Source organism: Dermacentor andersoni, chromosome 8, assembly GCF_023375885.2.
Source record: "Dermacentor andersoni chromosome 8, qqDerAnde1_hic_scaffold, whole genome shotgun sequence".
In the NCBI taxonomy this organism is placed as follows: Eukaryota; Metazoa; Arthropoda; class Arachnida; order Ixodida; family Ixodidae; genus Dermacentor; species Dermacentor andersoni.
Window position 1 is genome coordinate 44,550,466 of NC_092821.1, and position 18,047 is coordinate 44,568,512.

The window sequence follows — 18,047 nt, forward strand, 5'->3', positions numbered from 1 at the left end:
CGGTATGTTTTACCTTTTCTTATTAATGAATGAAGTCTAAAAAAAATGTGGTGCAGTGCATGCCGAGCTAGACGAATTCCTAATTTCAGTGTATATAAATAGACACCCCGAGGAAAAACTTTGTGTAACTTGTTTTTGTCATTGTAGAAATTTGTGGGCATGTGGTAGCACGGAAGAACCTCCAGAATATACATCCTTCTTCTCATGAATACAGGGGAGGTGCGGTGATGAATTCAGATTGCCCACTTTGTATGCTCCAACCTATTTAGATTGCGTGTAGATCGAAAAAAAAAAATCTGTCACGTGCTTCAATTCTTTAGCAGGTGGCTCGCAGCGGCAGCGCATTGCTAATTCCAAAGACAGCCGGAAACAAAGGGGTCGAGGTGCAATATTTGTGTGTTGTTCCTTAAACTTGTTAATCTTTAAGGAATACTTATCGTGTGGTAGCGCATATAAGCAAAAAAAAAAAAAAAAACATATACTAAGGTAAGCTATTCGTCCGGCTTTGAAGTAATTTACTGCGACAGCAGCAGGCTCTCAAAGCCGAAATGGGTTCATTTTAACTTGGGATACCCGCCGTGTTGTCACCGTCCTCTTCATTATTGATGGTAGTGCCCTCCCGAATACATGCGCTCTTCTTTGTGGACCTGGAAGGGGATTTGTTTTAACAAAGTTGTTCTATCTGACACAAGCACACGTCGCACGTCTGCGTGAAGTCCACAACCGCGCACAAATTACGATGTTGATCAAAGCAGTATAAAAGTAGGGAGAGCGCTACTGCGCCTAAGGGTAAAGCATATAAAGTGATTGCAAGGTTTAGCACCGCCATAAAGCTACACAGGGGGTGTTTTACGACTACGCGGGCGTGACATAGCTCGCAAAGAAAGCGCTGCCGTGCAGCAGCAGACGCAGCACTCTGGCAGCTATTCGGCGTCTTCTAACGTTGGCGCCACAACGAGCACCGCCATCAGCATTCAAGACGTTGTACGTCGCTCATTGATGCAGGTGCTGAGACTGAAGGAAAACTGTCGCGTTTTTTTTTTTATGTGTCTGTGTGGTCTGCCCCAAGTGAACCCTACATAACACATGCAGCTGTGCCACGGGCTCTGGTACAATGCTTTTTTGAGTTGGGGTTTCAGCACATTACGAAATTGACGTTCCCTCTGAAGCGGGGTCGCCGCCACGGCGCAAGGCCTCGTGGCTATCAGTGTACTGCCGCTCTATGCACTACGCTGCGGTATGCGCGCAGCTGCTCAGTAGGAACGCCGCTCTTCATGCACACATTGCTAAGGTCAGCAGTGGAAGGCGCAATGCTGCCTCGGGTCCGCTGTACATTCGATTTAACGGAGAACGAGCGGGCCTCGACTAGGCATTCTTGTTTTTCGCAGCCGAATGGCCTTCTCGGCTTTCGCGTCTCTGGTGAAGTGTAAACCCACACGTGCGGGTTGCGGACTCCCGACGGTAACCTACCAGCAAAATAGCGCGAGTGCTCTCCCAGCGTGCGTATGATTGGCATCCCAATAATAAAAAACGACAGCAAGAAGAAATAATAAAGCACTGGAAAATAAGCTGATATATCTTTTAGAAATAACAATAATAAATATTATTGGACTGTGCACCTTGTCCTCTGTTGATCAGTTTATGCTGGTAGGTTATTATGGTGCTGCTTATATTAAAAAAAAGACTACCAATTCAACCAGCAACTCACCAATTTGAAAGAAATTACAAGCACCAATTAGATATGTCCTTCCCGATGAAAGTCCCATTTCATTCCATGTCCGGAACACAGCTCCATATGGAATTAGGGGTGCTGCGTTCTATTTCTTTTTTTTTTTTTTGCCATATACCAGAAAGGCCAGTGTGATGGCTGGACTGACGACACAATAACGGCGAGGACATGACTGCGAGAACCAAGGTCGTCTGCGCAAACGAAAGAAAAAACGGTCAGAAGGGCAGCCGAAGCCCAGCTACAAGATTTTAACTGCTACTGTAGTAAAAATTGTTGCCGCAATCAGAAACGATTCTTTAAAGAATGTGAGTTGAGCGTGTTTCCTATTATTGGTAGAATATTCAACATGATAGGTAAACAAACTCAGTGACCTTCCACTCTGTGAAGAAGGATGACCAGCGAAGCTGCCTATTTGGGCCACTTAATCGGAAACTGCAGCTCTGCCGTGGTTCGGCCCGGCATTGCACTATCTTTGCGATTGGGCGACGTATGGGAAGTGCCTAACGCCTGCTTCACCTCCGCCGCGGGTCGGCCCGGCATTGCGCTATCTTCGGGATCGGCCCCCGTATGCCCGGCCCCCTACACACGGACATGATCATGGGGGAAGTAGCTCTGAAAACCTACGCTGTAAAATTCGTTAAGTCCTTGTGTTAATTTATTGAATCATTAATTTATTTACTTAAGATTGACGACGGCAAACACCGGAATACCGGAACGAGCGCGTTTGCGCAGTAGCGCCGAGGGGCGCCAATGAGGGAGCTGTGGAAGACAACGCTGTAGCCAATTCTGATAATTATAGTTTTGTGTTTACCCACGGAAATGATGTTCGGAAAAGTAGCCCTTAAAAACTTCGCTGTAAAAAAGCTGACGTCAGAACAAGAGTGATAGCTCTATTCATTATATCGCCTACAAATCGCAGCTTTGTAACAACGCGAACACGCTATCCTACTGGGAAGGAGCTGATATTGTCCAAGGAGGAACACACGTTTCCGACCGTCAAAAAATTTCACATGCGAAGCTGCTTACTATGCTTTGAGATTGAGCCGTTGTAATGGGTAGATTCTGATTAATCTTCCTCATGTGATGTTATTCAATGTGTACCGAAAGCACTGTAAGCAAGCCTCTTTCCACGCAGCTACTGAGGATGAAACACGCATCGTCATAAAAGGCAAAGCTACGCAGTCGCAGCACCATAACTGTGGTTGAGTCAGGGACATGCTTTCTATTCAAGTTTACATCTGAGAAAATCCCAGTGATATTTTTAGCTAAATCGATAATTTCGCAAGCATTGGTGTTCCGCCCCCGATGTCACTATAGTCTCGAGATATCGTATGCTGGGTTCTGAAATTAATCACACGAAATTTGCTGATGGAGCATGCAAGCTTACAACCGGAAGCACGGTAATGAGCTCCCTGGTGGCGGCTCCCAGGCTTGTGCACAGGCAGGTTGTGTTCCTATACACAACATCCAAAGTTCTGAAAAACACTTTGAGCGCAAAACAAACATGGACGATCCCTGTTTTTTTTTGTGCTCAAAGTTTTTTTAAATATGAATATGTTCCAACTAGGCCGACTCGCAGTTATGATCCAAAGTTTACGCGTATTTAGCTCAAGATTCAGCATGCGTCCGCCCCCTAATGAGTATAACTGACGCGTTACTACTTTCTAACACTCTGATCTTCAAGCTCACACCGGCGTACTATTTGTGACCAGGTTCGTTGTAATAGTCACGTCTTTTTAAAGCCAGTATGTGGTTGTGTGTTTTAAAAAAATGTACCGATGACAAATTTTATACCAGTAATGCATGTATTGCAGCCTTACCTAAACGAATATATCGTTAACTAAGGGCATCAGTGCGACAGGAGCGATTTAAACATGCCTAGAACGCAACCACATTCATACACAAGAAAAATAAAAGGATACACATGTGCCCTCACCCTGTGTCGGAACACAGCACAACTGAAATGACGCTTTGTCAGGGCGTGTGACTGCAACAAAACTTCTTCCGTACTTTCGTCGATCTCCTGGTGCAATGGATGGAGTTCATTCTGGCAAATTGGGTTTGCTACGAGGGTTACGCTCCTATGTTGACCGCCATCTCAGGAAGACATCGACGACGTAAATAACGCATGGGTACTTGCAGAAAAGATCGCATGGGGCGTGCACTGAATTGCTAACGGTGATGTTTTCTCACACGATATCACTATGTTGCTTGTTTTGCGGCCTGGGCGAGTGAAAACGTCTTGCCCCCGATGAAGAGCTGCTGCTGAAGGTAATCTTGTTTGTTTTTAATAGTCATAGTCAAGTACGCCTGAAACCGTTATTCTAGTGCATTAGTTGCTGAGTATGCAGGACTGCGATACAAACACTTGACTGTTGCCAGCGGAATTTCTATTTAGAGCCTTACCTTTATTAAAAGAATTTTCGAAAATTTGGAAGTTCGAAAAAAGAATAGAAGCACGAAGATTACAAATTAACAGCTCTTCATCAGGAATAGATATCCCGGTTCTGTAAACGGCATCCATTAGATCGTTCAAAGCGGACAAATTCAATATGTCAAGTTATACCTTACGTGAATTCGTTGCGTTTTTTACTAGGGTTCTGCAAAAGCTGTACTTGCATATTACTAAATTTCTTGAGATTCATGTGTAACATGTCAATTTTGTCCGCTTTAGATGTACTATTAGACGCAATTCGTGGAATTGTGATATCTTTCTTCATTGTTGTGTTAAGTATTTGTAAACTTGGTAGTTTCATTGCGAAAAGATTTGCGTACACTGAACGAAATCAACAAGAAAAGGACGCAAAGACCAGTGCAGACTCAGAAACGAATATGTATTCCTAAAAACAGCCCTTATATGCCCTCGAGACTCATCACATGATCACCACGCATGGGCAACAGAGCATCCCTTCTACATGATAACAATACTCTTAAAACGAATCATAATAGAACACTATTGTCTAATATTGAACAAGTTTATGTCACTATCATACAAAGCGACAGACGGATGGCTAACACATGCTTCCTGTAGTCTAAATATGGGCCAAGCTTCTACAATTTATTTTGTTGTCTGATTACGACTAACCTACAAAATAGCGGTTTTGTCAAAGAGTGCTTTACACACGCTCCATGAAGACTGCACACAGTGCATTGCCAAATGCGTATAGGGCCTTCCCTTCAAGGTCGCCATGTGCTCTCTTAACCTTACATTTATGCATGGGATAGTCTAATCGACATAGTGCTGAACACTGTGATGATCATGTGATGAGTCTCAAGGGTATATATGGGCTGTCTTTAGGAATAAAGATTCCGTTGTCAGACTGCGCTGGTTTTTCTGTCCTGTTCTTGCTGTCTTCGTTCAGTGTGCGCAAACTTTTCTACAATGAAGTCACTTTTCCCTGCACGAATTTTATTACGTGTATCAAAGATTGTCAGTAATACTTAGCTTCACTGAATGATTACTTTCAGAATAATATCGCCAAAGAGCTATATCTACGGCATTAGAAAACGTAAAGTTACTCAATGTTACCTGCACCTGGGACAAATTTAATATCGCCCTCCGAGTTTCATGCAACCATCCGTTAGCCATTTAGGCAGCAAATGTTTCTTTACTATAAATTGTTTTCAGTTAAGCACCTGTCTGCATACTGTTCCTACTCTTGTCAAATGCGCAGCGTTCTTTTCTCTAGTCAAGGTCAAACGTGAGGCTGTCCAAGGTCTCATAGTTTGTCTTCAAGATGCGCACACCCTGATGGGCGCGCTCGCTTGCCGCTTACGCCTCGGCCCTCTCCTCGCTCCACGCGCTTACTCGTACAGCGCTACAGGCTTGGCGCCTCCTGTGATTGCTCCACTTGCTGGTCCCGGTGTGCGCTCCACATATACACGTGTCTCGGTTGCGCTAACAGCGCCATCTGGAGCGTAGGCCTCTGCTTAATTATACAACAAGCCCTGGAAAGTGTCAAGCGGAAGAGGGTTGGAATATTGCAAAGGCTTTGCAGGGGTTTCAGGGGTATGTGATGCATGCCCAAGTGACGAGGCAGAACGCGATGCGGCCGAGTAAGGAGATACGCGCGGCCGTGGAACACCAGCAACGGCAGAGACGAAGTGCGGCCCATGAACAGCGACGCGGCAAGCAAACTGCCGGTGTACAGGCTGACCAGACTAAGCGGCGCCGATTGCAGGACAGCGACTTGCGGGTCGCGTAATATGCGTACTTTCAAATGCACTTTGTCGAAGACGAATTTGGTGTGACGTGCAGCATGTGCGACCGCCTCTGCGCCTGTATTCACAAAAAAATTCTTACGCTAGTAAAGTTTGTAAGAGCAAAAACGCTCCACTGGCGACAGCGAACTTATATTTTAGCGAAGGGCACCGACTAAATATAAAATGACCTTGGTAACGAAAATCCTTGTGAATTCGGCCACTGGTTCCGATCATACGCTTTCATTGTGTCGGGTCCTACGCATGAGGCAGGCCTTGAGTGAGTATTTCTCCGGGAGGACGTGAGCTCATTCGGGCTTTGAGGCCGGTGCCGGGGAGACATGCTTCGTGTTTCAAAGTTTCAAAGTTTCAAAGTTTCAAAGTTTATTTGTCAATACAGCATACAAATACATAAATTCTGACCTGCCTAAGCATGTTGTGCTTGTTGGCTGGTCAGGCAGCAGGTGGAGAATCTTCTAAAAGAATAACTTCATATACATGCATTTTGTGTTATACACGACATTGCCGATAAATCTGACAGCACAGGATAACATACAAAACAAGTAAAACTATACACAAGGCAATAAATTTACGAACCAATCTCGTAAACCAGTCATCATCTTTCTCTTGCTGCTTGCAAGACATATATCATCAGGAATTTCATTAAACACAGCTGGTACATAGTAATTGCGCATCTTTTTACCATAATTAGTATAGACCCGTGGTTTAACAAAATGTTCTGTTTTCCTCAATGTAACATCTTTTTTTACAGGAGTTTTATATTCATTTGAATAATAATACCGCGTCAACACAACAAAATAAAACAGCTCACGAATCTGTAGGATGCCTAACTCAACGTATTTCTCTTTCATGTCAAGCGAGTGTAATTTGGTACCGTAAGATATACTGTTCACGATTCGTTTTAGTATGACATTTAATGCTTGCTTCTTATATTCCGAGCAGTTTCCATATAATGTAATACCATATTTTAAAACAGGTTCCACTAATGCTGTGTAGATTACTCGTCTAAGGTGAAGCGGAGATTTCCCCCGAAGGTGATACAACATAGCCGCAATGGCCCTAATCTTTCTAGAGAGGTAAACGATGTGCTCGTTCCAAGTGAGATGTTGGTCGAAATTGATACCCAGATATTGAACTGTTCGCTCTATTTGCATGGCTTCGCAATCACACGGGTAACAACGGGATGAGTGCAAGTACAGTGGCTGCATTAAGGCAACTATTTTGTGGGGGTTTTTAAAACATGTCAGTTGTGTTTTGTGAAGGTTTAAGAAAATGAAATTTTGTGAGAACCAATCAACTATTTCAGTTATATCTGCCTGAAACGTTTTAACGTCAGTACAATAGTCAGTGACTTCAAGTGCGAGCGCTGTATCATCAGCGTATTGAAATATTTTTGACTTAGTCTGCAATAGACCCAAATCAGACACATAAACGTTAAATAGCAGTGGGCCGAGTGTACTTCCTTGAGGTACATTGAAAGTAACATTCCTCAAATGTCCGTACGTATTATCAAGCTTTACACACTGCAACCTGTTCGTAAAATAACTGTTAAAAAACTTTTTAAAATGACCGCGGAAACCAAGTGAACTTAATTTTTCGAGTAGTAACGCATGGTCTATCGTGTCAAATGCCTTCGTTAAATCCAGGAATAGGGCTAACACAACGCGATTATTTTCTATTGCATTGTAAACATAATCAGAAAATTCTTCGAGAAGTGTTGTCGTATTTCTATTTTTTGTAAAGCCAAATTGCGCAGCATTGTTCAAAGAGTATTTTTCACAGAATGATTGCATAACGTATGCAACGTGCTTTTCCATAATATGCGCTATCGACGACAGTATTGCAATAGGCCTATAATTTATTAAGTCGCCTTTCTTGCCGTGTTTGTACACAGGCCTGACAACAGATATCTTAAGTTCCTCGGGTATATCACCAGTTTCGAATATGCCATTCAGTATGTTCAGAAGAACGTCTTTTAAAACGCCAAAGTTCCTGTGCAAATCTCTGAGACGAATGCCATCATATCCTGGTGGCTTGAACTGTTTCATTCTGCAAATAATGCTCCATAGATCATCCGCTGATATGAGGGGCAGGTACGCTGTATGCGCACATGCGCGTTTTGGTTGATATGGTACAGGACTACCGACTGTTATGGTTCGCAACTTTTCTGGTGTATTTAAGAACACATCATTAAATTTATCACAGAGCACCTTCACATTTTCCTTTGGAAAATTCTTCTTTACTGTTTCATCAATGGAAGCCTTTTTCTGCCTACCCATTAGTTCATTCGCTATCTCCCACGTTTTCTTTCCGTCACATTTGTTCAGTGAAAACTGCCGCATGAAAAAGGATCTTTTCGCCTGTCGCATTTTAGCCGTCACTTGATTCCGCAATGCTCGATATTCATCTCTTAGCGCTTTATCTTCAGGTTGTTTCCTGCATTTCTGCCATGCCTTATCTTTTGCGCAGCACAATTCTGCTATTTCTTTAGTTATCCATTTCTTATCTGGGCTTCTTATTTTGATTTTAACAGATTTAGTTGACTGTTCATAGACATTGCGAAGGATTTCAACAGTTTTCTTGTATAAACTGATATGATCTAAATGTAGAAGGGAACTCCAGTTAACCTTATGAATTAATTGATCTACTTTTTTGTTATCTAAAACAGAACCTCTAATAATGCCTCCATCAGTTCTATGATCGCTAGACATAATTGCAATCGCTACAAAGTAACGATCGGCTAGTTTTTGCTTGATAATCCCCGAAACATATTGCTGGTTTCGCAAACGAATTATTATGTGGTCAATGCATGACTTTGTTATGTTAGCACCTAAGTGTTCTTCTCTTGTACATTCATTAATTGTGCAATCCCAAATTCTGCCAGCAAATTGAGGTAATTAGCGGGGATACTTTTTGTCTCTTTCATTATGTCTATGTTAATATCCCCCGCAATAATGAAGTGCTTCTCATTCATGTACTTATAGAAAAAAGTATACAGCTCATCTAGAAATGCACTGGCATTCATATTCGGTGGCCTATATATGCGCATAAAGTGTACTCTGTATTTTCTTTCGAAATAGACCGAGTGACCGTCTCTGCATGAATAAAACTAACATCAATTCTATTTGTCATCCACACATTTTTGATGAACACCATAACACCGCCTCCTTTACGATTTTCGCGGCACAGTGCATATTGAGAATACCCATCCAAGATAAATGTACATTTTCTCGACGCTTCTATATTAACCTCGCTTAAAATAATAACATCAAAAGGTACCACAGCAGTCTTGAGCTTCAATCCTAATTCATGCCAGTATTTGTTCAAACTTCTGATATTAACATGTAGCAAACTAAGTTCGTGGTTCAATTCTGCTTCACTCTTAGCAGTTTCTAAATGAATATTCCACTCACGAAATAAGTCAAAGGAGGCCATTACACTAGTTTACCAAGGTCTCTTTCTGAGTTGATACTAATTACCGATGCACCTTCACTTTTCCGGACAAGGATTTTCCCGTTGCTCACCCAGACAAATTTGAATCCTTGATCTTTTGCAAGCTTCTTACATTCCGAAAGCAACATTTTCTGAGCCCTTGTTAGGTTTTCGTTGATGTAGATTTTGTCTGCCCGCAGCGCGCGCTTTTTCGCCAGCCACATGTCCCTTGTGGTCTGGTCCACAAAGCGAACAATAATCGGCGCAATCTTATCTTTATGTGCCTTGAGCCGATGCAATGACTCTATCACCTGTCGCTCCGGTGACTGTATATTCAGCTTTACGCTCAGGTCAGTCAGAACTTGGTAAAGGTCCTGATTAGGGGCTTCAGGTATCCCGTGTATTTCTACATTTCTGCGCCGTGTGTATTGTTCAGCGCTTTCGACACAGTCTTTCAACCTGGCAAGCTCAGTGTCCATGGGAGACATGCTTCGTATTGATTTAGGTCATTCTCGAAGATGCTTCCTGTGGTAGTTTGCTTTCCTTTCTGTGCGGTTGTTTTTCATGAATTAACCTTTTGGGCATCACGCGACTCGACAAAGTTCACACGTTATTGCATGTCTCCTCAAAATTCTACTCCACAGAAAGTGAAGGTCCGCACTTTCAGCTTACTCTATTTTAAAGGGCACACGAGAGTTCACACGTCCTTTTTTGTCATATTAATTTAAAAAGATTAATTTGTTACCCTTGGCACACACACGATTGGTTTGGAAGAACACGTTGCTTATGCTTTGTATAATATCTGAAACTGGCGGTTGCTAAAACAAACTAAGACGTGTAAAGGAAAGCAGAGAGGTTAACTAGATGTAGTTTCAGTTTATGACCGCGTGAGGGACGAGGAGGTGCGGGGATAAAATGAGGCAAAGAAAATAGAAGCTCTAAAAACAATTGTGCTTCCACATACCAATGTGTTTCCTGTGTGTTTTGCGGCCTTTTCGTAAAAAAATAATGGTTGATCACTCTTTCATAGGAATCGGGAGAACACAAAAGTGAAACGTGTCTTCATAGAAATGTTGCATATTTAAAATAAGTGATCAATTAAGTTGCAAATAGCCATCTGCGGTACCCTACAACTGTACAGCGATCCTTTGCAATTGTCACGCAAGCAAAACTTGTCGAACGACTCGCGACTGGAAAGTATTCTCCAGATGTATTGCATTGCACGCACCGGAGCACTGCGGAAATCCGCCATAAAGCACACGCATTCGCGAGAAGCGTACGAGGGAAACCTAACGTGTTGTTAGGAAATCGCTTCATGAACTCATGGTCCGCTGCAGCGAAAGGTGCACGATTTGTTTGTCGGCTACCGTGTTCCTGGTTTGCTTAGCGCGCCGCGTCCTGTTGGGGAGCGGCTTCCTGCTGCCGGGTCGCTTCAGCGAAGGTGCTAGCATAGTGGTCCAATTCCGTAGTATTTTGGGCAGCCAGTTGAGTTGTGACGCATTCAGCTTCAGGAATGCGAGCGGTAGAGTCTGCAGCGTGCGTCGCGAACGCGTTCTGCTTCACGCTGGCGTGTCTGTCACCTCAACAAAGCGAGATTCGCCCTTCGACGTCATTGCCAGCTGTTTGCTTAGTTGGTGTCGTCGCATGCGAGGTAGCAGGCGACGTATAAGCAGTGCTTATGTATTTTCCAGCTTAACTCCGTAGGCAAACGAGGGGTCGTAGGCTAATCGGACGCCAAACTCAAACCACGTCTGGAACTGCATCGCCGCCTTAACAGAAGGCCTACGCCGCATACACCAGGCTACACCGCGTTGGAGCCTCCACTGCACGGTGACTACCGAAGCACTCACTGTCGGCGCTCGTCAGTGTGACGATGCAGTACTTCGCTTCACCGCTCCTATAGATGGCGGCACCATCCCTGTCAAGAGAGAGCATATTTAACGAGTTCGCGCGACGTCACATCCGTTACAAGATGTTGATCGTGGACTCCGGCATAAAACCCTTTCGTGTTAAAAATTCTCAGTGAAATGAAACTCCGAAATATAGTGTCGTATGGCATTGTGCCCAACAAGAAAGGGCAATTCGATTAGCGTATTCTCAAGCACGGCGCTTAGTTCTTTGCCTAACATCAAAATTTAATTCTGTCTTTATAGCTGTTGTCAGCCGTTAGGCTGGCGCCTAACGTTTGGCACAACAAGTAAACTTGATGTAAGTGGAACAACAGATACTTAGATGAGACGTGAGGTCAGGGCATATTGATTGATTCAGACTTAACGCACCACTTTTTTTCCATCATCCCTGCGTTACATACAGCGACAGTGTAGTAGCAACGAGAGGAATCGCCGTTCCTTCAATACTGCGCTACCTTTCTTGCAGCCACGTGTGTTTGTTTGCGTTATATGCCTCCTTCATGCACTCAGATTTTCAGCGTGAAGTCGTGCAGACGTCGAAAAGCGAAAAGAAAGGCACGAATGCTTCTGCCTGCCGCTCCCAGCCTTATCGCCTTTCCTAACAAGCGCTAAAAATATCTAATTGGTATGAATTACCAACTGCACAAAACCAAATTTTTGTTCGGTCAGTCTTGGCGAACTGGCGGACAGTCCGATGTTGGTACGTTTTGAATCCAGCACAACCGTCTTAGTGGGGCCATCTCGTTACTTTCGCCACTACACCAGCCTCAACGTCAGCCTTACTTCTACTGATGTATAACAATACGTCAGAGCAGGCACTGCCATCAATTGCAATCGTACACTTTCTATTTCAGTATTGTGTAGTTCCCCACGGGACGCGCTGACAAACAGCTTTCATGCAGCCTTTGTATTTGGCAAAACATGCGTTGTTCGTAGATTGTGCGCCGTGCAATCGGAAATTGGCGAGGCATGGGAATGTATTTCTGAGGCAGCAATTTAATACATATTCTGGCAGAATGAAATATTATCCCCCCCCCCCCCCTGTTTGGGAAAACTAAATAACTTGACGGACATAACATGCTAAGAACACCCGTATTAAAACATGCAGTCCTTGTTTTATAACAGTTCGCAACGTAATACCTTAAAACAGAATATTTTAACACTTCATGCGTTGTACGCACGTTTACTATGTTAATTATGCAAAATACAGAAGCGTTGGTAGACCATTCAAGTTTCAGTTGACGTCGCTGAAAGATTGTGTCTTCCTTAGCAAGTTTGGCTTGTATGAACCTTAGCAAATGGGTTGTATGAACCGTGAAATTTATCATGAGGCCAGCAGCATCGGGCTCTTGGACAACAGGCGCGGTGTCCCAACGAAAGTATCCCAAAACGCTAACTGTGACGAGGAAAGAATGCGATAATGCTCGCATTAGCACGGGTACCACCGGTACGACCAAACGGCAATGCCACAATTGACTTCATCATCAGCAGCAGCAGCTGCAGCAGCAGCAGCCTGGTTAGGCCCACTGCAGGGCAAGGATCACTCCCATAATTCTCCAACTACCCCGGTCATGTACTAATTGTGGCCATGTTGTCCCTGCAAACTCCTTAATCTCATCCGCCCACCTTACTTTCTACAGCACCCTGCTACGCTTCCCTTCCCTTGGAATCCAGTCCGTAACCCTTAATGACCATCGGTTATCTTCCCTCCTCATTACATTTCCGGCCCATATGCCCATTTCTTTTTCCTGATTTCAACTAAGATGTGATTAACTCGGGTTTGTTCCCTCACCCAATCTGCTCTTTTCTTATCCCTTAACGTTACACCCATCATTCTTCTTTCGATAGCTCGTTGCGTCGTCCTCAATTTAAGTAGAACCCTTTTCGTAAGCCTCCAGGTTTCTGCCCTGTACGTGAGTACTGGTAAAACACAACTTCTATACACTTTTCTCTTGATGGATAATGACAACCTGCTGTTCATGATCTGAGAATGCCTGCCAAACGCACGCCAGCCCATTCTTATTCTTCTGATTGTTTAAGCCTCATGATCCGGATCTGCGGTCACTACCTGCCCTAAGTAGATATATTCGCTTATCACTTCCAGTCCCTCGCTACCTACCGTAAACTGCTGTTCTCTTCCGAGACTATTAAACATTAGTTTTCTGCAGATTTATCTTTAGACACACCCTTCTGCTTCGCCTTTCCAGGTCAGTGAGCATGCATTGCAATTGGTCCCCTGAGTTACTAAGCAAGACAATATCATCAGCGAATCGCAAGTTACGAAGGTACTCTCCATTAGCTCATATCCCCAATTCGTTCCAATCCAGGTCTCTGAATACTTCCTCTATACACGCTGTGACTAGCATTGGAGAGATCGTATCTCCCTGTCTGACGCCCTTCTTTATTGGAATTTTTTTGCTTTCTGTATGGAGGACTATTGTGGCTGTGGTGTGACTTAGTTGTACTCAATGGAGGTACCAGGGTTAACATTACCACAGGTGCCACATGGAGGTACCTAACAGTGGTAGCACTGGTAGCGATAACACCGGCTGCACGGGTATAGATCTATATGCGCGGTCATCACACGATTTACGGGATTGGACCATGAAAAAGACTACAAACATAGGCGATAGGATAAAGTTGGGTTATCTTGCCATGTATGACAGAGCCTTTAAAAAATTCGCAGTTCCGCGTGAAAGCCGAACCACCGATTGCGATAGCAAATTAGTAGATAGCTGTACGAAGTAAGCATAGTAGTTTTATCGGCACTGTAAACTTGTAAACATTCGCTTATTTACTAAATTCACGATGGAATATGTAAGCGTGACTCAACGACGACGTAGGAAGAAACAGACACACAGAGACAGCGCTGTCTGTGTTTCTGCTTCTTTCTACGTCATTGTGCAGTCGCGCTTACACATTCTATCATAAATTCATGCCCACTAGCCCATCCACGTGTTTTAACTAAATTAATGAGCACGGTGTCACGCGCGCACAGGCAAATATGAACACATCTCGCTCGATGAGCGCGGAAACTAGCTGTCAACATTCTAAATTGAGGAATCGCAAGCAGCAGCCAATTTACCTTCATGCATCTCTCGCTTCAACGCGAACGAAACGTCGAAAACACAGTGCATACAATGTTACCGGCACTAAGCCCACACTGCAAACTTTTCACATCGCTTTGAAGATGAGGCCCGCTCGGGCGTGCACTTTGGCCTCATCGCAGATCGCTTTCAAGACACACGAGCGCCCGTAACGCGTCCCTCTGGCGTCTACTACGGCGTCAGCGATTTGCGTGGCCGACGCCGTGGTTGTCTCCATTCCGCTCTGTATGGAGTGGCGTGCTAGGAGTACATCGAGGCACCCTAGGATCGCCGGAGAAAAACGGCCCTCCTCCCTCACATGACCTCCCTCGACTCGTAGGAAAATTTCACTTTTCCTTTTCTACAAACTGTATTATAATTTGCCACACCTCAGGATACCTATTCTACTTCCACCCAACCACACTTCTCACCATCTATTGAACAACCTGAGTATACAAAGTCTGATAGGTGCCTCTAATGCCTTCAACAAATCTTTCTTACCTAATACTATTGAACTATGGAAAGCGCTACCCGACGATATAGTAAATTAAAGTGACTCAGATAAATTTAGGCACCTATGGGGAACCAGCGTTGGAGTTTTCACGATGCTTGCAGTGCCGCCCTGGCGGTCAGAACGTGCACAATGCAACCGCTCCCACGCACGAAAATTGCTACTGGTAGTGGCGTTGCGTGCGCTGAAAGCCGAAGGAAAACGAAAGGACGCCGACGATACTGTTGCGTATATAAGTGCCACAACTACGTCGGCATGAGAGAGGATGTATCCTTCTGCGTCTTTCCATCTAATCCCTACGAACAAGAACGGAGGCGGCGTTGGATCCAAGCAGTCAGGCAAGCGGGGTAAGTTCCCGTCTTGCCGCCCTGTCAAGCGGTGTCGGGCTGGTTTCTAAATAGAATTTCGCGTGTATGCTTGGTTTATTCGATAGCGAAGACGGCCAGCCGTGGCAGCCAGTACCAAACAGCAGAATCTGCAGTCGGCATTTCGTCGGAAACAAAATGAGCAATAGCATGCACCATCCGGCATATGTACCAACTATTTTTCTTTCCCAATACCACCGCCAAGCCCTTTCCAATGCCACTGCACCAAGCGAACGACACGAAAGGTAAATATTATCCATTCATTGTCAAGAATTATGTGGTAGGGAAGCTGCTTTGTAATACGAGTTGTGTGCGCATACTGCCGGCGCACGCACGACTAAGCCGCCTATGCGTTTTTAAAAATGCGCATGCGGATGAGGACTCGGCGCTGATATGCATTCGGTAAATTTATGTAATTAGCGCTAAATGTAGCCAGGGTTGTTACGGATCAAACAGCGGAGCACTCAAACCTTTGCTTGCACCAGTCAGCTAATGCGATAAAGCTTTCTTCTCCATTGGCTGCTGTGGCAATGTAACATCAAAATTTTTTATGTCTAGCCAGAGAAGTATGGAATGTCTTCAGGCCAAATAATACTTCAGAAACCATAGCGCAGCACGACCGGCGCCATAGCTGCTAGATTTGAGAGGCAGGCTGCCACGCAAGCATGGCAACGAACCACGGCGCAACCGTTAAAGAAACACACGTGCTCGCCGCCACACACTGTGAAAAATATATAGAGCTTAAAAAGCTTCTTTCCTAATTTCTTCACTTGATGCCGCTAGCTTCTTTACGAAAGCTGTCTACTTGAAGCGGCGCGAAAACGGAAACATACGAACTATAAAACGGCCGCGGACCTGGCCGAGCGGCTGGAATATGCCGCGCTTCGTCGCCAGGGCGGCGTGCAGCGCACTCTTTTCGCAGCGCCGCCTATCCAGCGCTGGTTCCCCATTGTCATGTTTTTTATACCTTTAACCTACCACTACAGTGCTGTTACTCTAACATTTCTTTAATGCTCTATTATACTGCTGGTTGTGATGCGAGTTCTACAGCCGCTTTGTACTGTATTTTTTGTTTCATTTTTGTTTTGTTTTTCTCACCTATTGTCTTCTAAGTTCCATACTAAGTTTCTTTTTCTATAAATATGTTCAACGTTGTATATTAATGAGCATAGGGCTTATTAGTGCCTTTGCGCTACCCCCCTCCCCCGCTCTTACACCCTGAATGTGGTCTTTAAGGGGCAAGAAATGATGATGATACAACGCCAAACACGTTTTTTCTTCCGACGTAATAGACTGATAAGGTGCAGTACCGAAACCTTCTTGAGACCGCACGTTAGCCATTGCTATCAAATGCGCGAAACTATCTTGTCAGGATTGAAAAGATGGAAGCGCCTACATTCTTCTAACGCTCAATGCGTCCTTTCATTTATTTATTGCAATACCTATTAAACGACGCTAGATACACAATCACGTCATCAGTGCTACAACCGCCGTTCTCACGCTGCCTGCTGTCGGTGTTTACGCGGTTCGCGTAGAATGGGTGAGAGGGTCTCCAGAGCCGTGTACTGCGTTTGACTGCAAGAACGACGAAGCGAGGCAATACACCATCAACGCTATGCTCAGTCGTCTATTTGGTGGAGTAAGGACAGGGTTTTGCGTTCCACTGCTGGCATGAGGGCTATGCGCACGCACCATAGTCTTGTGTCAACAGGAAACGCCAAGTTTAGGTCATCTAATATGTGACTGCGCGCTGCAGAATGCGAGTAGTTCCTATCGGTCTCATGTCGAGCACCATCAAAGTGCGATGCCTGCAACAGCAAATAGCAGCTTGCCTATTGGGCCGGCATTCTGAAACGTCTGGTGGCTGCAGGGGGGCTGTTCTTCCTGCCCAGCAGAGAAGCAGTTTTTCCTTTCGTGCTGCACGGTGCCGACAAGTCGCACCTGCGTAGAGTTCGAAGCATTTCCGATGTCGAAATGTAAACCAGCGCCAGGAAAATGGAAAAGGGAATGAGACACACGCAAATGCGTTTGCGTATGTTTCACTTTCTTGTTCCGTTTTCTAACCCTGTTTTCAATTTCTAAATCACGTAATAACTAGGTCCACAGCAAATTCACCTGAATGTCCAAGGAGTCTAAGCGAATCTTTTCTCTTTCTCTTTGTTCTACTCCCAGTACATGTAAATATATTTGGGGTGGGATGCCGATTTCCTGATATTTGTTTCAGAGAATTTTCTTCAGACAGGTTCTCGGCACAACAGTTAGACATATCTCCACACCCTTTCTTAAGATCTTGTTTCTTTCAGGGCTTAAACGCGTGTGTTGTGCTCGGTGGTCGTGACAGCTGCCATGCTTGTTGGCCGTCTTCCGTAACTGGTGCGGTGACATTTGTGACACACGAAAGAGGATTTCCATTAGCCCAGACAGAAGGCGAAGTTGACAAGCAAAAAGGAAACAGCAGATCACTCGGAACGAAAGTGTCTATGGAGCTGGTCAGCGGCCTTTGCAGAGAAGAAGAAAGACGACTATGCTATTGTTTGCGTCTGTGACTCGCTACTCGGTTCGCACTGTTAGGGCTGCGGAGTTGGATTCGCCAAGAATGCTCCTAAGAACATTAACGACGAAGAGACATTAGTTTACTGTTGACTCGATTTTAAGCGTCATAGTATGCCGGCTGTGAGCAAACACAGCTTTAATTCTTAATGACGTTCTATTTATATACCTCAGAAAACAAGATATGCACGTTGAATAAGCATTTACTTATTTGATTCGGTGCGTGCCTTGAAAACATGCTTT